Raw genomic sequence first — 27,447 nt, forward strand, 5'->3', positions numbered from 1 at the left:
GAAGCTTGAACACCAACTGGATATTAGAAGGTATTAAGAAATTAGGATTAACTTTATTAGGTATTTTAAAGGTACTGTAGTTTTTAAAACGATTGTCTTTTAAAGACACATATTGAAGAATTTCAAGTGAATTTATATGGTATCTAGGTTAAAGAAACTTCAGAACAAAGGTAAATAAAGTAAAATAAAAAGTAGAAGTGGAATAGACAAATCAAAATTAGCAAAGTTGTTGAAACTAGATTATGTGTCATGTGTAGGGTAATTATACTATTCTTTTTTCCTTTTGTGCATATTAGAAATGTGCACAAAACTCTACCATAAAGAGTTAATTGTTTATAAAAGAACAAAAAAATACTGTTGGCTTATAAATATAGTCTTTGCTTCAATCTAATTTCTACCACAGCTCTAAACTAATATACCTTATTCTTCCCTATTGTACATAGTTTATTTTAAACTTTGAGAAAATTTCAAGATTGATGCATATTTTACTGGCTGCCTTTTACAGATGTCTTAATCATATTTTAAACAGGATAATGATTATTCCAATTTTGTAAAAGAAAAAAATAAATGTTTGGAATTTAATGAGCGAATTCATGGCAGTTTTTAAACATATTTATTTTTGAACATTCGACGGTAGCCAGCCAGCGACAATTCCCTGCAGGAAACAGGAACAAGGATTGTCTTTTCTCTCTCCTCTGTGCCTTCCAATCTCTCTTTAATGTCTCCTGTTGAAAGAACCTAATTGGGAGTCATGTGGCGAAGGAGAAATAAAGTTCACAGAGTCCTGGCCCCAGCTTCACAGAGCTGAGTAGAAATGAGTAAATTTGGGGATGAGACATAATAACTGTAACTGGTGAGCAGAATATCTGTTACTTTAAGTACTAAGGTTTAGTATTTTGGTTTTTTTTTTTAAACTTTTTTTTTCCATTTTAATTTTATTTATTTATTTATTATTTTTGGGGGGGTACACCAAGGACAATCATCTGTTTTTATACACATATCCCCAGATTCCCTCCCTCCCTCGACTTCCCCCCCACCCTCCCTCGAGTCCCCCCCACCCTCCCCGCCCCAGTCCTCTAAGGCATCTTCCATCCTCGCGTTGAACTCCCTTTGTTATACAGCAACTTCCCACTGGCTATCTATTTTACAGTTGCTAGTATATATATGTCTGTGCTACTCTCTCACTTCGTCTCAGCTTCCCCTTCACCCCCCGCCCCCCCAAACCTTGAGGTCTCCAGTCCATTCTCTGCATCTGCGTCCTTATTCTTGTCTTGTCACTGAGTTCATCAGTACCATTTTTAGATTCCGTATATATAGTTAGCATACAATATTTGTCTTTCTCTTTCTGACTTACTTCACTCTGTATGACAGACTCTAGGTCTATCCACCTCATTACATATAGCTCCATCTCATCCCTTTTTATAGCTGAGTAATATTCCATTGTATATATATGCCACATCTAAGTATTTTGGTTTTTTGATTATAGTCATGTAAACTGTATAGAATAATGGCTAATACAGTAGACTTCTTTTCTTCAAGCAGCTAAATCCTGGCTCCTACTTGTGGAAATATGGGTGAAGTACTGAAATTCTCCAAGCCATTGTCTTCTCATCCATAACGTGGGGCTGATAATCATATCTACTTCGTAAAGTTGTTGCGAAGAAAAGATAAGATGTAGCATGAGTCGCCTGGGCAGGTAGTATATGGTTAGTAAATTTAAACTGCTTTGCTTCTTTTATAATCATTGTCTTGCAGTCATTATCATCATTGGGATTTCTGCTTTAACTTAGAAATACATCAGAAATTTAGTGAAAAAAACCAAAAGCATGAATATTTTGATAATTCAGTAACCAAGTTGAGTATTTTTAATATTGTCATTCATACGTTCATTTTACAAGTTATCACCTTTAGGATTACATTTAATATTCAAAATAATACTGAGGGACAAAAATAATGTCTTCAACCTGAGCTAACCTAACATAGCTTGGAAAATCCAGAAATGCAAGATTTTCCTTTGGAAATAAGGAGATCCATTGATTCAGCTAGATGACTCTAGATTTGGTGTACGTATCCACTGCAAGTGTTATTTGTTCAGTATGTTTAAGGCTAATCAAGCATCCTTGAAGAAACACACTCGAGATGGAGAAGGTGCTCACTTCAAATTGTCCTCACATTTATGTTGGAGTTTACAAAAGAATTCTTACGAAGTGCCACTGAATAGTGATAGTTAAGGTAGTCATAGAGGTTAAGCGTCAGCTGAACAACTGTACAATTATAGTGAAGCGTAAGTCAAAGTCCTGAGAAGTGCCTCTGTGAAAACATAATTGTTTCCAGAAGGATGTGTATTCATTGTCTTGTGTTTGCATTGGGTATAAAGCCACGCCCATTATTGTTTATTAGGATGGAATATTTATGTGGGTTTTGTTTTTGGTCTTACTACTTTCACTTATTTTATTCCCCTAGAGAAATTAAATCTATCGTAAAGCAAGTTCATCTAAAACATTTATTCTAAAATGCATGATGACTTGAATTTTGGACCCTCTTCAGGCTATCCAGTGAATCTCTTCAACCTTACTGAACAATCAAGATACTTTTAATATTAATTGACCTTTATATCATATAGCTAAAGAGTATTCAAATCAAACAACTGACTTTTAAAAACCAGCTTTTTTTAAGTCGCAAAGCAAACTACATAAATTTTCAGGCCTGCCTATGTATTCAACTTGTTCTAGCAATACCTATTCTGAAGCAAAGATTAGGTTAAATGGACTTTACCTTCTATTAACAATTAATTTGAATCACATTTGCCTGTTTGTGGATTTTCCCTTTTGCCAAGTTTGTCCTTTCTAGACCCCCTATTTAACAGCTTGAGATGCTATACATAGCAGAAAGGTTCTGTTCAATATGCAGAAAAATTCAATAGAATTTTTTTTCTGCCAAGGGACATTTGTCCTCTGCCTTCTGCCTTCTATTAGGCCCTTATTATTTCTTGTTTGGACTGATGCAAGAACTTCTTTAATGACTCCCCTGCCAGTGTCTTGCTTCCTTCCAAACTATCCCCGATACTTCTGCCTGAGAAAGTTCTCTAAAATACAAATTTGAATTTTTTTTTTTTTTTTTTTGCTTACATTTTTTCAGTGGTTCCGTATCGCCCTCAGAATTAATTCCAGACTTTACTGTGATAGTCAAGGCCATGTTTACCACTCTAATCTTGAACTCTGCACAAAGTGTCAGAGTGGGCAAATTCCAGTTCAATAATTAGGTAGCCAGGTCACCTGTGGCAAGTCATTTAATCTCTATGGGCCTCTATCTTCTCATTTGCAAAATGTTGGAAATAGTAGTACCATTATTGAGAAGGTATTGTAGTTGAAAAGATTAAATGAGTGAATATATGTAAAATGCTTAGAACAGTGCCTGGCACAAAGTAGGAACTATATCACTTCAGCTATTACTATTATCCAAGTGTTGCTGGGTGTTTCTTTCCCCCGCATATCACAGCCCTATGAAACCCATGTGCAAACACCAGTTATGCTGCAGCCATAATGATCTAATTATACTGTGGACTGAAAAAAAAATGCACACCCTGAAAGTTGAAAAGTATGAATTGTTTGGCAGACTTACTGAGGACCTAAGCCTGGGAGACAGCTTCTCAGCTCTGAGGGATTGTTCCAAAGAAGTAGGGAAGGAGTCAGGATATATAGGAGTTTTTGCAAAACAAAACAACCCCCCCCCAAACTAGGTATTCAGAATATCAAAAGATTAATGTTAATTAAAGAGAACAGGACAAGTTAATGTATTTAGTACTTTTCTCTGTGTGGGAAGATGCAAGGGTCTTGGCTCATTAAAATCATTCCTTTGATATGCACCTTAACTATCTAGGGCCAGTATCCTCTTTTTCTCCATCCTAAATTCCCTCAGGGTACACAGTCAGGGACCCCCCCCCCACTCCCAACCAACACCCCCCCCCCCCACACACACACACAGTGGCTGATGGCTTGATGACTACAGTATCCTTTGCTTACTGATATGGAAGGTGACATTCTTTGTCCACAGAATACACTGAGAACTCCTTTGTCTCTATATCTCCTACTTGCTCTTTACAATTTACTTCAATCCTACTTTTCAATCCTGTGACCACTCCACATAGGTTACCTGCTTGTTCTAGAGGTCATCTAAATATTTCTTTATACATGTAAACTTCAGCTTTCTTGACAAACTATAGTACAAGACTTTAAATACTTTAAAGGCAGGAATTGGTTGTTTTGATATTTTTTTTAATCTGCATGGCTCAGAACAGAGGCCAGCATATAATAGGTGCTTGGTAAATAATTGAATAATTGGTCTTGTGAAATGGAGGCAAAGAGGAAAGTTCTCCTCAAATAGATTTTCTTCTCTTTGTTAAAACATGAAGGAAGTTATCACTTTCTACACTGAGATGTTATTATTGATGTTTTTTGTTCTGTGCATTTAAAGAGAAATAAAACTATCTAACATGCAGACAGAACCTGCTTTTTCCTCTTAGGGCTAACAGATTAACAGCAGCAACCCTATTAATAGCTAGTCATCTAAAAAGCAAGCTTTTCTCTTTTCTAATGGAGACACTATTTGATTATAGGAGTTATAAGAAAATCTTCTCAAAGCAAAGTAGTTTTCAGTCTGGAAAGAGTTAAAAATATTGCAAATATTATTGAGGTAAATTCTACTGCTAACCATTTCTAGCCAGTTAGTATACTGCCCATATAATCAAGAACTGCTTTCCTGAAATTTTTTATGCATTTTTTATTTCCTACTTTATAAGTAAGCCTTTTACTTTTTCATTGATTTCCATTATAGTGAGACGAGCAGTGGTCTAGAAAGAACCCATGAATTACATTATCTAATTTAATTAAGGTGAACTGGAAATTTCTCTTAAGGATTCAACAGTTACCAGACAGCTAAAAGTGAAACTTTCAGCTAGCTTTGTAGTGGACGTAAGCGTCTGTCATTTACCATCGTTATGGGGTCTTACTTTCCCAGACAGGAGTTTATGAATAATTCCACAGACACCACAATGCCGGATTTACAGAAGCAAAGCAGGTGTTTCCAAATGTTAGTCTGTTGCTTAGTCCCAAACAGTCCTAGGAGAAAATCATCGTCTCTAATTTTATGAACCATACCTCTGATTGTGTGCCACTCAAGTCTATAAAACCTATTTTATTGTACCAATATAATCCCATTTGATCCGAGTATCTGTGAACTCTCCTTGCCATGGGGCTTCCCGGTCAGAGGATACAATATGTTTCCATCAATAGGACTTTGATCATATGTGGCTTTCTGGGAAAAGATAAGTTCCTGGGGCAAGGAGAAAGGTTAAGGCTGTAAAAAGAGAAAAGATCAGGCATTAACTGTTTTTCTTCAAGTGCATCATAGCAAGTCGGCACACCCGGGAAATCCTAACAAATGAAAAGTGAGAAGTTGACTGACTATACATCATGAGATTTTGTTCTAGATTTTCACCTGAGTATAACAGATACCCACTTTTCAGACAGAGATAAAAACACTGTGAAAACAGTTCCCAAATTGATGTTGGTATCAGCTACTGAATGCTTAATTCTTACCAATCATTTGCTTTCTGTTACCTAGATAGAGCAAATATTCAGTGTTCAGTACTTATTTGTTTTAACTCTGTAACATTTTATCCTAACATCCCAAAGATTTTTCTTTCTTATTCAGTTGTTCTCAAAATCATTTTTACATTTGTGTCTTGTAAGACTGCAAACTGCATGGGAAAGGGTCTAATAACTTCATATCTTTCATTATTGTAAGAAAGAATAAAGTGAGTGGTGTGAATTTAAGCTTAAGAAAATAATTTTCCATTTGCTGGTTTTTTAACAGGTAATAGGAGTCAGCTAAATTGGCTAGAATATGGTGCTAATGAGATTAAAATTGCAGGGTTTGATTCCTGTGTAAGGTAATTAGTCGTATGTTGAAGAAAGCTGCTCAAAGGCCATAATTTTGATCCTCAGTGGAATTCTTCTGAAAGGAGGACCAGGAAGTGAGTTGTAAAGGGCTTGTGGGAAAGTAAGCTTTCCTCCTTGGGTGAAAAATGACAGATGCAAAAATTTAATATAATTTAGAACATGTAGCCTGTCAACTGGCCAAGAGCATCATCATTTTATTTGAGGCTACATATCATCATGTAAATGGGCACTTAAACGGAGTATGGGCTCAGCTCATTTCTCTTTAGCTCCACACCATTGGGAATCACTTAGAATCGGTAGGACCAAGCACAGATCAGAGCTGCAGAAGGCAGAGAGTAATTGAGACATGGCCTTGTGCTAGAGCAATTTTTAAGAATTATTCTTTGATTGCTGTGAACGTTCTATCAAGCTGAACAATACCAACTTGAGAAATATTTATATTTTCATTAGATACATGTACTAAGATAAAGCAGTTATATTAAATATCATTTTACCCTTTTGTTTCTGTTACGGCAAGTTTTAGCTAATCAACATAGATATTGTGTGTTTTGTAGGTACCGTATGTTTTCTGCATATTAGCCAGCTGTTGGGGTATTAAAAGTAAAATTGAAAAACCCAACCTCATTTTAGGCTTGTTGCATATATTAAATTACTTTTCAATTATTTGAGTTTTTATATTGAAAACTCAGTAGTTTTATTTTAATAGAAATGTGTAGTCTTTGTAAGGAATTTGGAAAATACATAAAAGTTCAAATAAAATGAATACATGAAGTATTCATATTTCCAGCCAATAAACATAATCATGTCATTGTATTTCTTTTTATGTTTCTTTTTTTAACAAATATGTTTTAATATGAAAAAGGGAATTAAATATACTTGCAAAATTGTAGCCTGTTTTTTCCAACTTTCCTATCAGTTATTCTTCAAAAACATATATAATTCATGTATATTTATTTTATTACAACAAAATCATACATACTATTTAGAAAGATCTAGTCTAGCCATAAAGCAATGTTAGTTTTTTGTAAATTGATGAATACAGACAAATTATCAATAGTTTTTTGTTTGTTTTCTAACTCATATATATATGAGTTTTGAAAGGGAAAATTATTTAAATGTTGACCAAGGTTAACTAAGAATTATTAACATGAACATTGTACCACCATAATGACAGATTATAATATGACTTAAGCCAAAAGATTTCTAGAAAGAAAACGTCAGTCTAACTTTTATAAGTTTTCGGTACTTTTACTAAAGAGTGGTTCAATGCCTAGCCCCTTGGAGGACAGGTCTGAGAAATCTGTTAGGATTCATTGAGGGGGAAAACTAAACATATAAATTCTTCTCTGGAGTTGGCCTATCACATGTTCCTCATGTTTGCCTCTTCTCCCAGTTGTGTTCACTTGCAGTTAAAAACATACTTGGTTAAAAATCCTTAATTAGCAGCAGATTAGCAAATTTTCCAGATTTCTCTAGAATTTTTCATAGCCATGCCCCAAGATTTTCATGAAAATTTCAATGGGGATCTAATTTTTCCTTATCCAAAGACATATTTGATCAGAAGGGAGAAAGATTACCCAGTAATATGTTTGCCAGTGTTTCCTGTGTACTAAATTCACAAATTAAAAGACATTGCTAATTAGCAGTTTTTAGTTTCTTTCAAATGAAACCTACACAGTTTATTTCTTTTTTAGAATTTAAAGTAGAAAAACATAGTACACGTTAAAAAGAACAGACTCAGTCCTTACCCTGTCTTCTTGAGTTCAAAATGAAATGTGTTTCTATCGGTTGTTATTGATGTGAGATTTTAAACGGTTTTTAATGTTTTTCAAACTAAAGGATGTTTCCTTTATCAAGAATAGAGTTTACTGGAGTACTTCATGTGTGCCCTTACATTCCTAAAGGATGTTTGGTAAATATACAGTAAAGCCAGAAAGTACTTTCCTGTAGGAAAATCTCTATCAGCCCTTTAGGGAAATTTCCAGTCTAGGGTTAGCCCAGAGCATAATAGTAAACCAGGGACCTTCGTGTTAATGATCCCTTAGCCCTTCCTCTCTTTAGATACTGTTGAATCCCTGTGACATCTCCCAAAAAGTACCCACTGTCCCATGAGCATCTATACACCAAACCTCTTCTGTTTGTCTCCAGGCTTAAACCTAGTCCCAATTTAATTTCATTGATGATGTCCTGCTCTTAAAACTAAGATTGTCTTAGATTTTTAGCAAGAACATCCTAACCCTGGAAGAATGACTTCTATGATGGGAATTATCTTGTACTTGAAGATGTATTGAACAAGTACTTCAACTCACTGCTGTTACAAAAGACTGTGTAAGTGAAAAGTAACTCTCTCTCCCACTCTTGTCTCCCGCTCAGTTCCCCTCCCCAAGAACAACCACTGTTAGAAGTTTTGCATGTATGCTTCCAGAAATATCCCACTCATCTGTAAGGATTTCTGTGAATTCCTTATAATGTTTACATAAATGAGACCAGAATATACAAAGTGACTTATAATTTATTATTTAAAAATGTAACAATAACACAAAGATATTTTATTACTTATAGAGTGGCCTTATTCTTTGTAAATGGCCTCACGGTCCATTGGATGGGTGCGGCATCGTTTATTTAATCAGTCACTATTATTGGGAATTTTAAGGTATTTTCAAACTTTTATAAATAATACTTCAGTGACTGCTCTTATACATCAATATATGTAGGACTTTCTTGATAATAGGATGTGAACATTTTTTAAACCTTTAGTCTATAATGCCAAATTGTCCTCCATAGAGATTGTACCAATAGATCACCTGAGTTTGTCTTTACCCTCACCAACTCAGCACATCAAACACTGATTTTTGTCAATGAGAGGCTAAACTTATATCTTATATTTAAAGTATGAATTTCTTTTTATGAGAGGTTGGACAAATTCCCCTTCAAATCACACCTATTTTAAAACGAATCTTATCTACTCACCCCTAAGGAGAAAATTCCATGACCTGTTTGGAATCCAGGCACCCATTAACCAGCGTAGAAAGAATGCAAATCTATTGTGCACAGCAGGGTAACCACTGTTTAGTGGCTTCTGTATAACATGAAAATACTGTGTCAACATTTTCTTCTTCAGGGTAGATAATTCCTTTCCCAATGACTACAAATTGCTAATTTAATTCAGTTCATAGCTAATTAATTAGTTAAGGCTGTTAAAACCTCTAACTGAGATGTCTACTCAATTGTTTAACTTGTTAGCATAGTACTAATCAAAACTTTATTTACTTTTTGAAATAAGGTTATTGCACATTTTGGAGAGATTGTGTTGAGTTTTTCAGTTTTTAAAGTAGATAATCCACGCACATTTTTCAAAATTCAAGTACAAAATAGTGTACAGTGAAAGTAACTCACCTCTATTTCTCAATCCCCCATCAGCCAGTTTTTCTTCCAGAAGGCAGCCAATTTCTTATAGACGTGTGTGTGTGTGTGTGTGTATGTGTGTGTGTGAGAGAGAGAGAGAGAAAGAGGGAGTGGGAGAGAGAAAGGATATATATACAATATCAAGCCAAATAGGCAGGCAATCAGTGACTCGCTTTTGTTCCCCTTACAATGTATTTTGGAGGAGTTTTCATATCAGTATATATAAAGTCGTGTGGTTCTTTTTAACAGCTGTGTAGTCTTCTCTTGGGTGGACATAGTCTATCCATAATGATGGACATTTAGGTTATTTGCAGATATTGGGTATTACCAAAGTTGCTGCAGTGAATTTTCATGGGAATATGCCATTTCCCACATGTACAAGGATCTCTGTAGGAACAATTACTGGAATTCCTGGGTAAAATACTAAGTGCATTTTCAGTCGTAATATGTTGCCAAATTGCCCTCCATGGTAGTTTATGCCAATTAAACTTCTACCTGCACGTGTGTCTCCATCCCCTGAACAACTCAGGACTATCAACATTTTGATATTTGTCAGTCTTAGAGAACAGAAATTATGTTTTGCTGTAGCTTTGGGGGTTTATTCTGGTATATTTTCGTTCTCATTTTCTAAACTGGAGTCATAGTGTTTATTCAGTTTTGCAGTCACTTAGCCAAATATCAAGAGCATTTTCCATTTGTTAAATATCTTTATAAATATTATTTTTAATAAGCTTATGATTTTGAAATGACTAAATTCATAGAAACATTGCAAAGATAGTACATTTGTCTTTGGCTCTTCATTTATTTATTCAGTCATTTTTTTAAAATTTTTTTAATTTTATTTATTTATTATGTTTTTGGGGGGTACACCAAGTTCAGTCATCTGTTTTTATACACATATCCCCGTATTCCCTCCCTCCCTCGACTCCCCCCCCCCACCCTCCCCGTCCCAGTCCTCTAAGGCATCTTCCATCCTCGCGTTGAACTCCCTTTGTTATACAACTACTTCCCACTGGCTATCTATTTTACAGTTGGTAGTATATATATGTCTGTGCTACTCTCTCACTTCGTCTCAGCTTCCCCTTCACCCCCCCGCCCCCCCCCCAAACCTCGAGGTCTCCAGTCCATTCTCTGCATCTGCATCCTTGTTCTTGTCTTGTCACTGAGTTCATCAGTACCATTTTTAGATTCCGTATATGTAGTTAGCATACAATATTTGTCTTTCTCTTGCTGACGTACTTCACGCTGTATGACAGACTCTCGGTCTATCCACCTCATGACCTATAGCTCCAGCAGTCATTTATTTTTATTGTATGGATTCATGTATATTTTATACTTTGGGATATCATCTATCACTATGTTATTTATTTATCTTCTTACTCAGATTCTTCCAGACTTGGTCACTGGGAGCTCTTTCAGATTGGCTCCCATATCCCTCAGTCGTAGCCTCCAACCTTCTGTTAGTTGAGCATATCCTTCTTTTCTGGTACAAGATGCTCCGGGATCATCTCATATTTTCCTTGCCCAGGCCTGGAATCAGCCGTTTTTTCACTGACTCTCGGTGCCTTCAGCAGAGAATAGGATTTAGAAATGAAGATGTAGGCACTGACTGTGTCTGCTGCTCGAGCATTAATGCTTCAAGGCCCTCTGAGTGGACAGACCTGAGTAATATGGCAGATATATGTATCTGTATTTACTTCTTGCTCTCTCCCTCTGTACATATATGAAGGTAAATGTGTGTTAGTGTGTGTGTCTCTGACTTTAATGCAGTGGTGAAGGGTTCATTCTAGTCTTCCTTTCTTGTGTATCTGTACCTTCCCTCTCCAGGAACCAGGCTGCCACCATCCACCATCTATTTACTTATTTGTTCAAACTCCAGAGTACATGTAAAGCAGTTTCAAAATTAACTTCTATTCATGTGAGAAACAAATTTGCCAACTAAAATTTTGATTGTAGTTCTCATTTGTATTTTTCTATTATCCATGAGATTGTCTTTTCGTATGTTTAAGAAATATTTGACTTTTTTTTCCTATTAAGTGTTTGTTATATTCTTAGGGCATTGAAAATTGAGGTATATGCCTGTTCCTATTCATTTGTAAGTACTTTTTACATTAAGGAAATTAGCCCTTGATCCATAATGTGAGTTGCAGATGTTTTTTTGGTTTGTGATTTGACTGTATATACATATATATACACACACACAGATTATATATACATATATGCAGTTTATATACACATTATACACACACATAGTTTATATAGATAGATATACTTTTTTTTAACTTGACTTATTTTTTCCCACTTGGATGATATATATATATAAACAATCCTCTGACTGGTTGAATGAAACAACTATGTATAATAATTTGTTTTCAAAACCAAATAATATAAATGGATGATTTTATCTCTTGTATATACCCAAATCTTATATTTACATGTGTGTGTCCAAAAATTCCACTTAAGTAAAACAGAACCTGTGTTCACCTGACTTGTATTTTGGTTTTTGTTGACTCTGTTCCTAGCATAATATATCCTAGTAATAGTATAAATTACTTCAAAATTATTTTAAAGAAATGTTCAACCAATATTATAACTGACTTAAGGCATGTAATGAGAGAGTTCCATTTCTAGCGGGAAAACATCTGACAGTCTTCATTTGCAAAGTTTTCTTCTACATGTAGTTACTCAGTTCTCAGGGCCAGCCATAGCATCTTCTGTAAAAGAGTTGCTCCTCAATCACATATTGCAGTTACTGTACTTAGTTTACAGAACAGGTCCTACACCTGCTATGGCATTGAATTTTTATTACAGTGGGACCAAGCTGTGGTGAACCATCAGGAGATTTCTTGTTTGACAAGTATCTTAAGATTACAGATACATCTTCTATGTTTAGTACTCCCATAACTATAATGGATTTTTAAATGTAGTTTATACAAAATATTTCATCATACCCTATGATGTGATATTTATATTCCTTCCACTTTTTTTTCATTTCTGATTTCTTTGGGGGAAATTCCTAAGTATGAAATTATCATGGTAAATTGTATGAAAGCTTTATGTCCTTTGATATAGGTTATAAGACTTTATTCCAAAAAGAATGCTTCAGTTTGAACCATACAGTGGTTTTTAAGATTCCTAATCTCACACCACTCTGTCTGTGTGATGAACTTGAAAGAATCTATTATATCTTTTGCCCATTTTTTTCTACTAAGGCTTCAATGTTTGGTTGCTTTTTAATTCTTTTTCTTTATATTAAGTATATTAAATCTTTATCCACTCCATTTGATATAAATAATTTCCCTTATTTCATGATTTATATCTTCATTTTACAGGAATAGAAAAAGGCTAATAAATTTATGATTACTTTTCCAGACTACAAGTGAAGACCATATTTTGTCATTTAGTTATAAAAGATTCATTTATTCAGATGACTTTGGCTAATAAATTGACTTCCTTTTCACAAAACCACAAATAATAGAACTTTATTTCCAAACACAAGTGTGTTCATCCAAAATAACTGACTTGACCCCAAACTTTCATATTTGGCTTTACAGCACAATAATAATTATAATAGTGTACACTGTATATAATTAAAAAAATATTTTTCACTCATGATCCTATTCTATCCCCTTACAACCCTGTGCTTTTCATTTCTAATAATTGAAGAAATTGAGGCATTCAATGATCAAATGGCTTTTAGGATTAGCTGCTTATGTACTGGCTATAGCAAACTTAGAACCTAGAGTCTGCCCACTCTAACCAGAAAAATATATATAGTTTTAAAGATATATTAAGTTATTCCCAGAATTGTTTTTAAAAAAGAAAACAATTCAAGAAATCGATGGGGTTTTTTTATTTCAGATTAAGATGGAAATTGAATGAGTAAAAAAGATAAGATTGTCAGATATAAGGTTAGAAAAGTAAAAGCATGGTACAAAATACTATATACCATAGGGAGATGGGCCATACATTTTGTTTTCAGCTTTGAACCAGCAGCACAAAGAAGGAAATATGATCTTTCAGCTGTACCGAGAATATGAGCCACACGGCTTCTGGTGATCCCTAAGGCCAGAGGATCCAGCCCCTGCCTGTCTCTCAAACCTATTTGTTCTTGTCTCTCCCTGAACTTTCATTATCCTCCAGGCTCTCTGGCCTGGCCTCTGCTCTATTTCAGGCAAACCTGTAGGACTTTGCGTTTCCTGTATCTGGAGAATTCTACCCTTGGGTCCCTGCAAACCTGGCTCCTCTTTATCTGCAGGTCTATCTTGTGCCTCTGAAGTCACTGGCCACCTTACTCAAGGGAGCCCTTCTTCCATTAATTCACTGTCACATTGCCCTGCTTATTTCCTTCACAGCAGTTTCCATAACCAGTTGGAGAGGAACCAGACTCCTTCAGGGAGGCAATATTTTTTAAAGTCAAGAGTGTATACTTTCAAGAGGGAGGGGATATGGGGATATATGTATATATTTAGTTGATTCACTTTGCTGTGCAACAGAAACTAGCACAATGCTGTGAAGCAAATATATTCCAATAAAGATAAAAAAAAATTTCATTGCAAAATTGTCAAACATCCATTCATTCATGCAAATAATAAATTCTTTCAATTTCTTAATTGAATAACATTTTGAACATTAGTATGCTAATCTTTATTAATATTATTTGAGGTTCTAGGGAAACTTTTTAGACTAAGGTGTAAATAAAGAAACATGGCTTAGCCACTTAGGGTTATTTAGATGTTTAAATCTTATATAAGGTCCTCACAGACTATATTATACAGAATATATAAATATTAAAAAAAAAAAAGTGTATCCTCTATAGCCAAACAACGCAGATTGAATTCTATTTTGCTGCTTGTGTTTGTATGACATTAGGCAAGTCACTTACTGTCTCTGTGCCTGAATTTTCTCACATATAAAATGTGAGAAATAAATACTCTTATGTGAAACAGAACTACATACTTTATACAGATTCTTTGGTTAATTATTCTATACTCAATGGAGGTCTGTGGAATAATGGGAAAATACAAACAAGGAACCTTATTCCATTTTATATCAAATAAGCCAGTAATTGTTGCTATAGCTTTTGTTTTCTTTTCTCAACATAAAAAGTCCTAGGATTCCTAGGGCTGCTGTTTTGCAGCTTTGCGCTCTTAACTCTTAATCTGCTTGTCTTTTCTCTGACCCCTTTTATAGTAAAACTCTTCCAGAGGGTTATCTATACTCCCTGTTCATCTGCTTTTGTGTCTTGATCCCATTTCAGTTGGATTTTCTTTGCTACCACTCCCTTGAAACTACTCTAGTCAGTGTCTCCAGTGGTCTCCACCTCATTGAAAGCCATGTCACTTCTCCGTTTTCATTGTACTTGACCTGTCAACAGGATTTGGCACGTAGATTACTTGATCCTTATTGAACAAACCCTTCACCTAGCCCCCAGGATGTGTACCTTCTTGGTTTTCCTCCTATTTCACTGTCTGCTCCTTTTCAGTGTTTACTGCTAGTTTCTCCTCATCTCCCTAACTCTAAATGCTGGCATATCTCAGAGTAAACCTTTGATTCCAGTTATATCTGCACTCATTTGCTAGGTTATTTCCTTGTCACATGTCTTAAAACAATGTCTATATAGTGGCAACCTCCAACTTAATACTTCCAGCCCAAACCTCTATGCTGATGCCACATCTTGACACTTACCTCCTTGACATCTCCAGTAGGACATCTGATAGAAATCTCGAAGTCAGCATATCTAAAACGTCATTCCATATCCTCTCAAATGAGCATCACCAATAGCTACCCCCATCTCCGTTGATAGCAACTCCATCTTCCTGGCAGCTCAAGACAAAATACTTGGAATAATCCTTGGCTCCTCTCTTTTTCTCATCCGCTCTTTACATAAATTCTGTTGGTTATATCTTAAAATATATCTAGAATCTAAGCACTTCTCATCCACTTTGTTGCCACTACTCTCACCATTTTGTTGCTACCACTAAGATAAGCTGCCATCATTTCTCACCTGCGTCATTTCCATAGCCTCTCATGTGGTCTGCCTGTTTCCACCTTTACCCTCAAGTTTATTCTTCATATAGCGGCTAAAGCAGCTCTTTTAAATTATCAGTCAGATCGTGTCACTCTCCTCTCACCTCTCTCGTGGAGTCCCATTACCTTATAAAGTAAGATCTTTAGTAAGGTCCATGAGCCTTTTCTTGATCCTGTTTCCTTCTGTGAGCTCACTTCCTATCAACCTCCCCTTGTCCATCTCTTCCTTGAACATGAAGGCCCATTTGATCTCTGTGAGCTTCATCTTGCTGTTCTGTGCTTGGAACTGTCATCCTTCAGATATCTGCATAGCTTGCTCACTCGTTGTATTTAGGTCTCTGCTTACATGTCACCCTCTCAAATGGGTACGACCTCTCAAGTGCCCAGTGCTAACTGCAGTAGTGCCCCGTCTCTCTCTGGTGCTTACCTGGCTTTATTTTTGTTTATTATACTTACAGTACCTGATTATTTTGAATTTCTTAAATCTCTTTTTTTGTCTGTTTTCCCAGCTAGAATACACTTGTCATGAGGGCATTGGCTTTCTATAATTTCTTGAATCCTAGATCAGTACTTGGAATCCAAAAAGGGCTCACTAAATATCTAAAGGAAAGAAAGAATGAATGGCCTCTGTACAAATGTACTATATACATGCTGCTATAATCATTCCTTAAATAAAATTTTAATACTCTTTTTGGATTGGACTGAATGATCAATTTTTCTTGGATATTTGATGTTAGTTTAATAAGTGAGACCATGAAATAGCTACTAAGAAATGTGAGAATCAAGGATAGAAGAGAAACCAAAAGTTCATCTGCATCAACTACCACCTTCTAGCCTGTATTGCACTCAGGTAACACCCATCTTTATTCAATATTTGTCTTATTTTTACAACTCTTTCAGCATTTCACAACTTTGATAGGACACCTTGTCCAATATTTAATTATTCTTTCAATTCAGTACCTATTTTTTAAGGCAAATCAGATTTGGTCACAGAAATTTAAGCTCATTTCTTTTGGAGATCTTCTGAGGAAATAGAAAATTAATTTTGTGTACGAAATGCTTAGGTAGCTTGGCCTGAATATTCAGTACAGGGAGGAGTACATGGTAGGAACACTAATGCTTGTCAAATGTTGTTGATTGACTCATATGTAAACAAGAAAGAATTTGTTAGCCATTTCAGGTATTTTTGCGTTTTTAGCATAAGACCTGTTTCCATTCATTTAGTTATTTTTGCTTTACATACTCTTTTTCCTAACAAACATAGACATCAAATGTTCACATAACAAATGAACACTAACTGTACAATAATAATCCAAAGTCTTGCATGTCAAAACAATATTTTATCTCAATGTCATGTTATGGTTTTAGATAATAGCTTTTCTGTTTGGCTCTTGGAGGCACTCAACGTAAGTCTGTTTGGGGATGGGTTAGGGTGGAAATGGAAGGGGAACAGAGGAAAGACAAAGATCATATCTGGGAGTTGATGGTCCCATTCTATGTAGGTTTGTTACCTTGAAAAAGATTAAGAGGAGGATGGGCCCTCTTTATAAGTCTTTTTCTTTTTCATAATGTGTTAAAACTAGCCCAAATAAATGATCAGCCATAACAGTGAGAATAGGGCTACCCTTTGGGGACAGCATTATTAAAGCCAGTCACAAAGGCCTACTTCCAGGATAGGAAAGTCTAATGCAGTTTTTTTCTTTGAATAGTGCATGGCTTACTTTTGATAGATAATAAATGCACTAAAATAAAAATAATTCATGTTGTAAAACAGTAAAAACATAAGTTGGTAAAAAGAAACTAAAACACCATGATGATACCATCTAGACAGAATCATTACTATCTTTGTACTTCCTTCCTGTCTTTCTTCTCTGCATATTTTAACATGTTAATGAGAGTAGTATTAATTATAGTCTATAATTATGGATTATGACCTTTAATTAGTATTATAATATACACCTATTCCTTAAAAATGCTTGATTTTAATAATCACACAATAATATCTCATAATTTATCAAGGTATGTTAATTTGTCTAGCCATTTACTTACTGTAAATCTTTTGGTTACTTTTAACATTCAGTATTATACTTTTTTACACAAAACCTTTAAATGATTTGGGAGGAGAAGTGTCTTTTTAAAAAGAAGAATGTGAGATAAATGTTCTGAAAACTTGTCTTCTTACCAGTAGTGAATATCTTGGTCTCATGCAGTTCTTATAATTTTATTTTCGGTTGCTAACTTGAATATGTAAACTGCTAATTGAATCTCATTGTTATTTTAATTTGTTTAGCTTTGCTTACTACCAATGTTGAACGTTTTCTCATGTTTATTAGCCATTTGCATTACTTCTTTGGAGATGTTTTCATATAATATGTCAGTGTATTTATTTGGGTCTTAGTATTTACATTCCTCCATAAATGGTTTCTGTAGTCAGAACAAGGCTATCTAGTCCACCATCCATTTCATTTTTTTTGCTTATTGGTTTAACTTAGTGCTGTAGAATGGTAAAGAAATGTTCAAGGCCATGTATATACAGTGGCTTAGATTACATTCTTTGTTTAGCCCTATTCAAACATTTTCTAAATAAAATGTCAAGAATCATTTTATGTCTAGGCAATACTGTTTTACCTAGATTTATTTTATAGGATAAATCTTTTTTTGTTTGTTGTTTGAAATCAAGTAAAACATGATTCTCTGTCCACACTTTTATATAATTTCTTAATTCACTCTTTTTGCACATGCCTATACAGACACACACAGAAATTTCCCACTTATTTACTTATCTTACTTTCTGGAAAAGGGGAAAAATTAAAATAATATTCATACTTATATTTGTTATGCTTACATATAAAATATATATGGTTAGTATTCTCTTTTAAATAAATAGATGCGATGTTTTGAGATGAAAGAGGGAGTAAAGGTGAGGATGTTGAGATTTTGGAGGACTGAAGAATGGAAAGGTTTTGCTTTGCTTCTGTATGTTAAATATATTAGTTGGAAATACTTTTGTGGATAAGCAGTCTTAATAGAAAATTCTTTGTAAGCTATGATTAGATTAAAAATCTGTTCTAAATTGAGAAGATACAGATACAGTGAGTACCACAGGGCATGTATCAGGGAGAGACCCCTAGAGAGTAACTGAGCAACTCATGACCTACCTGAGGGACCCTCAGTCTTGCTGTCAAATAACTGAATACAAACACACAGAGAAAATACATGTGTGTGTAGATATTTACATTTTATATTTATATTAGTATTCCTTTTCCTATAATTTTAGTAATCAAATTTGGATTGGCAAATATGAGAAAGAAGGAGATCAATATTTATGAATCCATTATGATGTTCTGGATTAAGCACTGCATATACTTAATCCTTACAGGGGTCCCGAGGAGAAGATTTTATCTTCATTTTGCAAAGGAAGAAACTCAGCTTAGAAGAATATAGACACTCATGATTACAAAGCTAGCAAAGGGCAGATCCAGATTCAAATCCAAGTCTGACCCCAAGGGGACCATGGTCTTTTACAAACCCAAGGTGTTTTTATCATAAGTCCTATTCCACAGGTCATCAAAGAAACAGAAGAAAAAGGAGGGGAAAAAAAGATTATCCTATTACCCTAAAGTAATCAGCCGCAGACTATATAGAGTCAGTAAATCATAGAATTATAGATTTTTCTTTTCTGTTGGAGGAGATTTCGTTTAGGGTAGGGATGAATTGGCAATAAGATCACAGAGCGTGGCCGCACTCTGTACATCCATAGGGATGTGATGTAAATGGTGGTCCCTTGAGTTCTCCAGTCTATAACCTACACAGTGCAGCAGCCCATGGTGGGAAAAGCATGGCCATCTGGTCTTCCTTGCTCTGAGCTGCAACCTGCAATGTAATTTCAGAAATGCATCAGAGGTGGGAGACTGAATCTCAGGGAAAATCTAGTTTGGGCGGCTGACAGAGGTAATTTGGTGCTTCATCATTGTACTGGCCAGGTCTCGCCAAAAAAGTGGCTCAGTCCTTTGAAATCGTTCAGTCTGGGAAGAAGACAAGAAACAAAAAACACAGAGATGTGAAAGAGCGGCATACCTTTTCACCCCCCAGATTTAACCAGTGCTGTGCTACTTCTCGGGAATAAGTGGCTGGCATAAATTGTGTTTTCACAACAATTAGATTAGGGAATTTTTTGTCTATATTTAAAAAAAAAAGGATAACGTTTGCATCATTTCTGTTAGACAACTCTTATTATTATAGAATACAATAATAGCAGCCATCAGGAGTCAAAGTGTATTTTGCATTTAAGTATGGTGCAAGGTCAGAAAGTCCAGTTTCAAAAATGTCTTGCTCAATAAAATTTGTTCAGTGTGGCAGCACTATAATTAGATACTGCAGTTCGTGCCAGATATGCAGTTTCCAAATTGCTCAGAAGAAAGGAAGAAAGAGAGAGAGAAAGGAAAGAAGGAAGGTGGGGGGAGGGATGATAAAAGGAAGAAGAAGGAGAGAGAGAGCAGGAAAGAAGGAATAAGAGATAAAGAGTAACATGGTAAAAAAGAATTCATAAATGGTATCTGAGGTGTTTGTCCTTAAAAAGACATAATTTATTTTTTGTAAAGTAGACTGCAGAACACTGTATTTCTCTTAAAGCAGTACGTGTGCAAAAAGAAAAATAAAATCTCATTCATCTTTGCTCCATAGAGTCTTCTGACCTGTCTTTGACCCCTTCAGGGTCACTTATTGCGCTTCTCTTCCTGCCTCCCTCTCTTCGCAGCCCTCAAGGAAAACAATTCTAGTGTTAGAGACACGGATGTGTTTGTGTGTTGAAAGTGGGGGGGAAGAGGGACTGCCCTGGTGGCGCAGTGGTTAAAAATCTGCCTGCCAGTGTAGGGGACATGGGTTCGATCCCTGGGCAGGGAAGATCCCACATGCCGCGGAGCAATGAAGCCTGTGCTCCACAACAAGAGAAGCCACCGCAATGAGAAGCCCACGCACTGCAAGCCCTGACTTGCTGCAACTAGAGAAAGCCCGTGTGCACAGAAGACCCAACGCAGCCAATTAATTATTAATTTAAAAAAATAAAGTAGGGGGAAAAGAAAGGAGGATATGCAAGAATAGTAAAACACTGCTGGTCCCTTTTGTACAGGAAGGACTCCAGAAGTGTTAAGAGTCCGTAAGACCCAACACACCCAGGCCCTTCTTCTCTGCTACCCTACCCACAAAGACTAGGGAATTGGGAGTCCACCCAGCAAAGCTGCAGAAAAAATGAAAGTTTTAGCTGCCCTTTTACCTCAACACTGCGAACACCCTATTTTGGAAGGTAGTCTTGACTTGCCTACTTCTTTATGAACTTGAGTTTCTAAAAGCCTGGTGAAAATCCCAGATCCCTGATGGAAGTACCTGAAGGCTGCCATGGTGATCCAGAAGACAGGAAAAAATTCCAGTATCTGTATATGCAGTGTGTCTCTGAGAGAACCAAATGAAGCTGGGGTAGGAAGGGATACCATCAAGGAAAGAACTGAAAATCAAAAGAGACGGTGGTTAACTGTGTATCCTTCCTTCAATTCTCCCTTCCCCTAGTTCTATACGTGGAACCATGATCCACTCAGGGGCTCAAGGCAAAACATGGGAGCCATTCTGATTCCCTCCTTCCCTGTCTCCAAGCCCCTCCCCCACCCCGTTACCAAGCACCTGCAGGTTCTCTCAACTCTACCTCAAAACCTGTCTGACCTCTTCTTGCCACCTATCCAAATTGTTTCCCTGCTTCTGTTCCTATTGACAGTCCAAAGTAATCCAAAAATCTGTGATATCTAGGCATCAGAAACCCTTTCCAAACGTTTTTCTTTAAATTCCTAGACGCTTGTTCTGAAGTCTCCTGTGCTCCCAGCTTCTTGCTTTTGTGACTGCGTCCTCTGAGCCACATATTAATGCAGGTGTGTTAAGACTTCATGCTGTGTCTGGATGCTGGAGAACTAACAAAAGATTTTAAAAACTGTAGATAAAGACACTTGATGTGGCCAAGGAAACCATACACAGGTGTGTATACGTGTATATACACATATATGTGCCTGTGTCTATGTTTTTAAAATGTGTATCCACATACATGCATGTGTATATTTTATATATATATATATTTTTAAGTCTTGCAGATAGGATGGTTAAGGATATAAAATCTACAGTATTGGTGAGAATACATGAAGGATGTCATTTTTGCCTTTGCGAGACTCTCTCACTCTTTGTTCCTCTCTCATCGAGTTGACTGCTTAAGACTTTCCCTCATTAGTGAGCCACCCTGGGTGGAGCCGTGATCTTATCGCACTGTCCCAGGAAGGCAGCTTTGGTTACTCTCCAAGCTGGGTTTGCGTCGCTCACCAATATAAAAAATTTGAAAAGAAAATAACGCCAGTTCATCCTTGTATAACTCAAATAGTATTTTAGAACATTATGTAAATCATAGGAACGGCTGAATTACATATGAAACTGAAGAGATTTTTAACAGGAACTTCTTAAAAATACTTAACTGAGGCTTTTTAGCTTTCACGAAAATTCTACACCTGCTTCTAGAGTGCTGATAGTTAATGTAATTGATGCTAGACCAAAGAATGTGAGTGTAATTTATCCATCAGGCCTAACTGTACCTCAAAATCTGTGGCAAATATTTTTTGTACTCCAAACAATTAACTTATTACTGGAAAAAAGGAATCCAAGGCAACAGATCTGATTATACTTACTTTATAAAAATAGTTAATATAAAAATGGCGAAAAGATAAGTATACTGCTTTTTTTTTGGTTGTTAATTGTTAAAGATGCTGTGCTAAAAATTAATGACAAATGAAAGCTGTCCAATAAGAGTAACAAAAGTAGGTTAATCTCCTGAAGCTCATACGAATGATTCGGCCTCTATTCTTTCCCCAATAGTATAAACATGATTAGAATTCTCAAAAAGAGCTTAAGTAGAATATATAGTCATTTCTTTTTCTGTTTAAAAAAAGATTTGGACTAGACCAGAGTTAGCTTTATCAATGAAAAAAAAAATCCTTGTAATTCAATACAAAGCAGCCAAATGAGACTTCCAAGGACAAAAAAAAAAAAAAAAAAAAATCCAAGTATGCAAATATGTGTAATTTCCCAGAGTGGTACAGGTACACACTTCAAGTAAAGGTTAAACAAAAATTATTCATTAGCTCAAGTAAACCAGAACAATGCATTACTTTGCAAAAACCAATTGCCCTCTTTAGAAAAAAAAAAAAGTGATGTGTTTTAAACCTCAAACTGATGTGATTTTTGGTACTCATATACTTTGTGAGAGGACAGAATAGTGCTGATTATTCCTTGACATTATAGCATAAACTGTAAATCATATAAACATGCAAAAATTCAATGATGGTAAAATCATTTGCAGAGCTATGCCTGTTCTCTTCTCGCATAACTGTTCGTAGTTAAGCAAAAAAAAAATAGCCTTTCATTCTATTTTCACAGCTTTTTTTTTTTTTGAGATGATCAGAAGCTGAGATGAAGCACAGATAATATCATTTTGTTTACACAAAATATTAACGAAAATGACAAATAATCTGATATAATTTCAAATTAAATTAAGCCAAATAGCTTTTGGGAAAGTTTTCATTATTTTCTGTTTTCCAAACCTTGGCTAATAAATCAACGAGGAATTTCTCTTTCTCCAGCTGTTAAAAAAACAACTATATTTCCTAAAGGAGAAAGGGCATATTGAATATGGTTCAGATTTTATTTATTAGGAACAAGTAGAATCCATGAGAACACATTAATCTAAAGCAGTTACAGAACAGTCGCTTCTCCCGTCTTGTGTTTGTAGAACACTACTCATCTTTTCTATTTCCAAAAAACTCCCCTGACTCTATACTTGTCTCCTCCCTGGCAGCCCCGTCACCTGAGGGTGATGTCAGTAAAAAGGAGAAACCGCTTAGGCCAGAAGTTGCCCAGTGGCTTCAGTCCGGTTAGCTCATTGAACCCATGGACCAGAACAGCACCCGTTCCTCCTCCACGTAATTGGTGCCCTGCCACTCAGAGTGGTTTCCGGACCAACAGCATCCTCCTCTTCTGGAAGCTTGATGGAGACACAGACATCTCAGGCCCCAGCCCAGACCTATGGAAGGTGAATCGACATGTTCACAAAATGCTGGGCTGATTCCTCTGTGTGTGAGAGGTGCTGCTCTGGGATATCTGTTTAGTGCCTTAGCACTCTTCCTGTAATAACCCTCGTGCTTATTGGTTTTCTTTTAAGTATTAAAACTATGGACCATGCTCTTTTGGTCCCAATTATGCCAAAAACCAGAGCCTCACTTTCTATTGTGTCTTAGGTTTGTTTAACACCAGTTGGCATCACTATCTGGTTTTTGCAGTTGTTTTCTTGTCCTTGTGTCATTGGCTGTATTCAGTAGGCAAGTGTGTTTTACCTCACAAGTGTCTATTATTTCTAAAGTACTCTTAAATCTAGTTTTGCTTTTTATCCTTTCCCATTAAATCTAATTCTGAAGAATTAAATTATTTTCTCTATTAAACCTTGAGAAGGAGGAGGCAGGGGTATTGCAAATATGAAGTGACCTCATTCGGACAAGGCTACCAACCAAAAGGCAGCAATGGATATTAATATTAAATCATCGAAACGATCACTCTTTAGTCTTGGCACATATGAAGCAATCATTAAAACAGCCTCAAGTAAAAGTGTTAGTCATGTTTTGTTTGGGTAAAATTCTGAAATTACTTTAAAACAGGATTATTTTATTCTTGCCAAGCACTAGCATTTTTATAATTAATCGTTCTTATTCTTTTAATAGTCTCTTCATACATATGCTTTTTTTACTGAAGAGTGTCTTCTGAGGCCTTAGTTTTCAAATATGCTACTCATTTTGCTTGCTTATCCTGCATCCTCTCTTTAAGGTAGAAAAATTTTTATTCCCCTTTAAGATTTTATTCTAAGTATCTGATCAGAAGGATGGACGGTCAGTTTTAGCCTTTCTGACTCATTTTGATGAAAGATGCTGCCGCCTGCCCAAGCCCTGTTCCTTTCATTTCTATTCTCCTCCTCATCTCCAAGTATTAATTTATTTTATAGCAACCAGCTTATATATAATCAATATCAAATGAAAATATAAGGCTCTTTCTAGGTAATTTGAAGTGGCAAAAGTTGTGTGGGTGGCCTTTTCCCTGTTCCACTTCTTTTTTGTAAGTGTTTGAGGATGTCACACACAGGATTTAACTATATACACACACAATGAAATTGATGAAGATATGAAGTAATTTAGATTTTTCTAGAGTAATGTGAATATTTCAGTTTTGACTTCTGGAAAAACTGGAAAGATTTAGAAACCACCTCAAATTCTCTGCTCCCTTTTTATCCCTACAGACAGATTTTTCTATAATCACTGCAGTAGTCCTGCAGAACGCTTATTAAGTGCCTATTAGAGTTTTACAAGTAATGATTGTATCATCCTCCACAAATATTTCCCAGTTCACCAAATTCCTAGTTGTGGCTATAGAAAGCTGTAATTATTTCACTCATTATTTCTAATTAACCTATGCTTTGAATTTCCATAGTGATTAATCTCTTTAATATGACCCATTCCCTTAAAAGACAAATTATCTAGTAGAAACAGAATTGGATTCAGAGGTCACAACATGAGGCCTTTGGTCCTGAATCTGCTATTCACTAACTGATGTCCTAGAAGGAGCTACTTGAGCTCCATGCTTTTTATGGCCATATTAACACTAACCCTGAACTTAGAGGGATATTTTGAAAAGACATTAAATGCTTTTTTTAAGTTCTTCAGAACCAATGTTTAAATTAATCCAAACTATTAACTGTTTTCTACTGCTTTTATTGCTATACTCATTTTTCTCTATACTCTTTCGAAATGTGAGACAAACGTTTAACTTGTCTTATATAAATGATGTGATATGATTTTCCTGCCTCCCTGATAAAATAGAAAGGATCTGCCCTTTCATAATTTATCTATGTTCTATTTGTGTTTTCAACAATTTCACTCAGTGGTATTCAATTTTCTTTTGTAAGACAAGTTTCAAGATTTAAAACAAAGCTTAGGAAGTGATTTTGCTGTGTGGTGCCCTACAAAACGTACAGAACTCTCTGCGATGGGGAACCCAGATGGTGGTTTTGCTGTATGCTTGTTCTGCTAAAATGTGGGCAAGTCAGGGTCTGTCTTTTCCACCTGAAAATGTACATATTTGGAAGAAGAAAAAGGCACTGGAACAGTTTCTTGTTATGGACAAAACTATATATAGTGGCTTAGAAGGTTTTACTTGTTTTTATGCCAATAAAATGAGTTATAAATTCAAGAGAATGCTTTTACAAAAGAATAGAAGAGTATTTGGAATGACTCTAGTAATCACTGGTCTACTTGAATAAATGTACTTTATTCTCAAAGATGTGACCATGCTGTTGATGGAAAATCAAGTCCACCAAGTAGAATTCTGCTTCTGTCTTGTTTTTGAAAGGCATGGGTTCCATAGGATAGGCGGAATCTTTTCAGTGCTGTAAGGTAGAGATCTGTGTATGAATTGGTATTAAGGCTTTTCCTAGCATGAAAGGAAAGAAAGTCAGGTAGATTCTAATACTGACAGTGACATTCTTTACATGCATACTGTCTCTTAAATTTTACACAATACATTTAAAAAATACTCCAGAGTAGAACATTTTGAAGTGCGAGCTTAAAGTTCTTAGCGTGGAAACATAGCTATAAATAGTCTCATAGGAGGTTTTTTAATTAAACCTTATTATTAAGAAGTTAGAGAGACTGAAAAGTGATTGATTTATTAGCTGTTATTTAGTTTAGACATTTTGGAAGAAAACTATATACTAATTATGCTCTAAGCAAGGTCAATAACAAATAAATAGAAATTTCAATAAAAAGAAATTTTAATTTATGGGATTTATCCTCAAGAATAGGGAAGCCTGTTTTTGTAAATAAATAGAACATGTTCAAGGAAATCTATATAGTAATTACTTAGGAATGCAGTGAATGTAATATTTAAATCAAATAGACACGGATTAATTTTGAGCAAGGGCTACATGGGTACATTTGTATCAAGGGCTACATAAATTCATTTTGAGCAAAGGGCACTGAGATCAGATTAATAAACTTTTTGAAGTTCTTTAAAAGTGTGAATGTTTTGGTGGATAGGAATAAAGTGGTTTTAGTGTGAGTGATTACGGCATGATTAGGTACCATGTATGAATACATAGGGTGGAATGGGGTGTAAATTAGGAAAAGTCAAGAGAAAAAGATGCATTTTAAAAAATAAGAAAATAAAAATTATGAAAAAAGCAAATTGATCTTTGATTTTAAGTTGTTTTGAAGGTCTGGTAATGGGACGTTGAGCTGTATGTAACTTTAAACAAGGTCCTGTAACTGAAAGGTTGTTGCATTTACTATACAAAATGGGATGTTGACCATTAAACTTGTTATTATTTATAGGATAAGAGACAGACTGGGGGAAAAGGGAGTATTGGGAAAGGTGCTAGGTGGGAGTCAGGAGAATAGAGCACAGTCTTGGTGCAGCCTGTGACTGAACTTGGGACTGTACCTATCATAAGTGTATTTGGCTACAAGCAATAGAGAACCAGATACACATTCACCATAAATAAATGTAAGTTTATTTTTCTTACCTGGCAGGAAAATCCTCAAATAACGCAAGGCTAATGCAGTGGCTCAAAAGTGTCTTTAGCACCCCAGGCTCGATCCAGTTCTCTTTAGCTTGTTGGCTTATGGCCTGCCATCCAGGCTTTACGTCATATTCAAGGCAGAGAAACCAGCAACAGGAGAAGGCTGTGTGTATCCTCTTATCAGGAAGACAGAGACTTCCCCAGAATACATCACCCCCAGCAGAAATCTGTGTAGGGCTCAACGACCAGAACTGGATCACATGGCCACTCAGAGACTAAAGGGAGAGCAGAAGACAGAATTGTCATGATTGACTTTGACCAGATTTGACCCAACACTTGGCCAGATGGGTACATTCTTTAAAATGTCAAGAAAAGGACCGTGGATTTTAAATGGCCAGTTAACAGCGTCAG

This window comes from Hippopotamus amphibius, chromosome 8 (genome assembly GCF_030028045.1).
Source record: "Hippopotamus amphibius kiboko isolate mHipAmp2 chromosome 8, mHipAmp2.hap2, whole genome shotgun sequence".
In the NCBI taxonomy this organism is placed as follows: Eukaryota; Metazoa; Chordata; class Mammalia; order Artiodactyla; family Hippopotamidae; genus Hippopotamus; species Hippopotamus amphibius.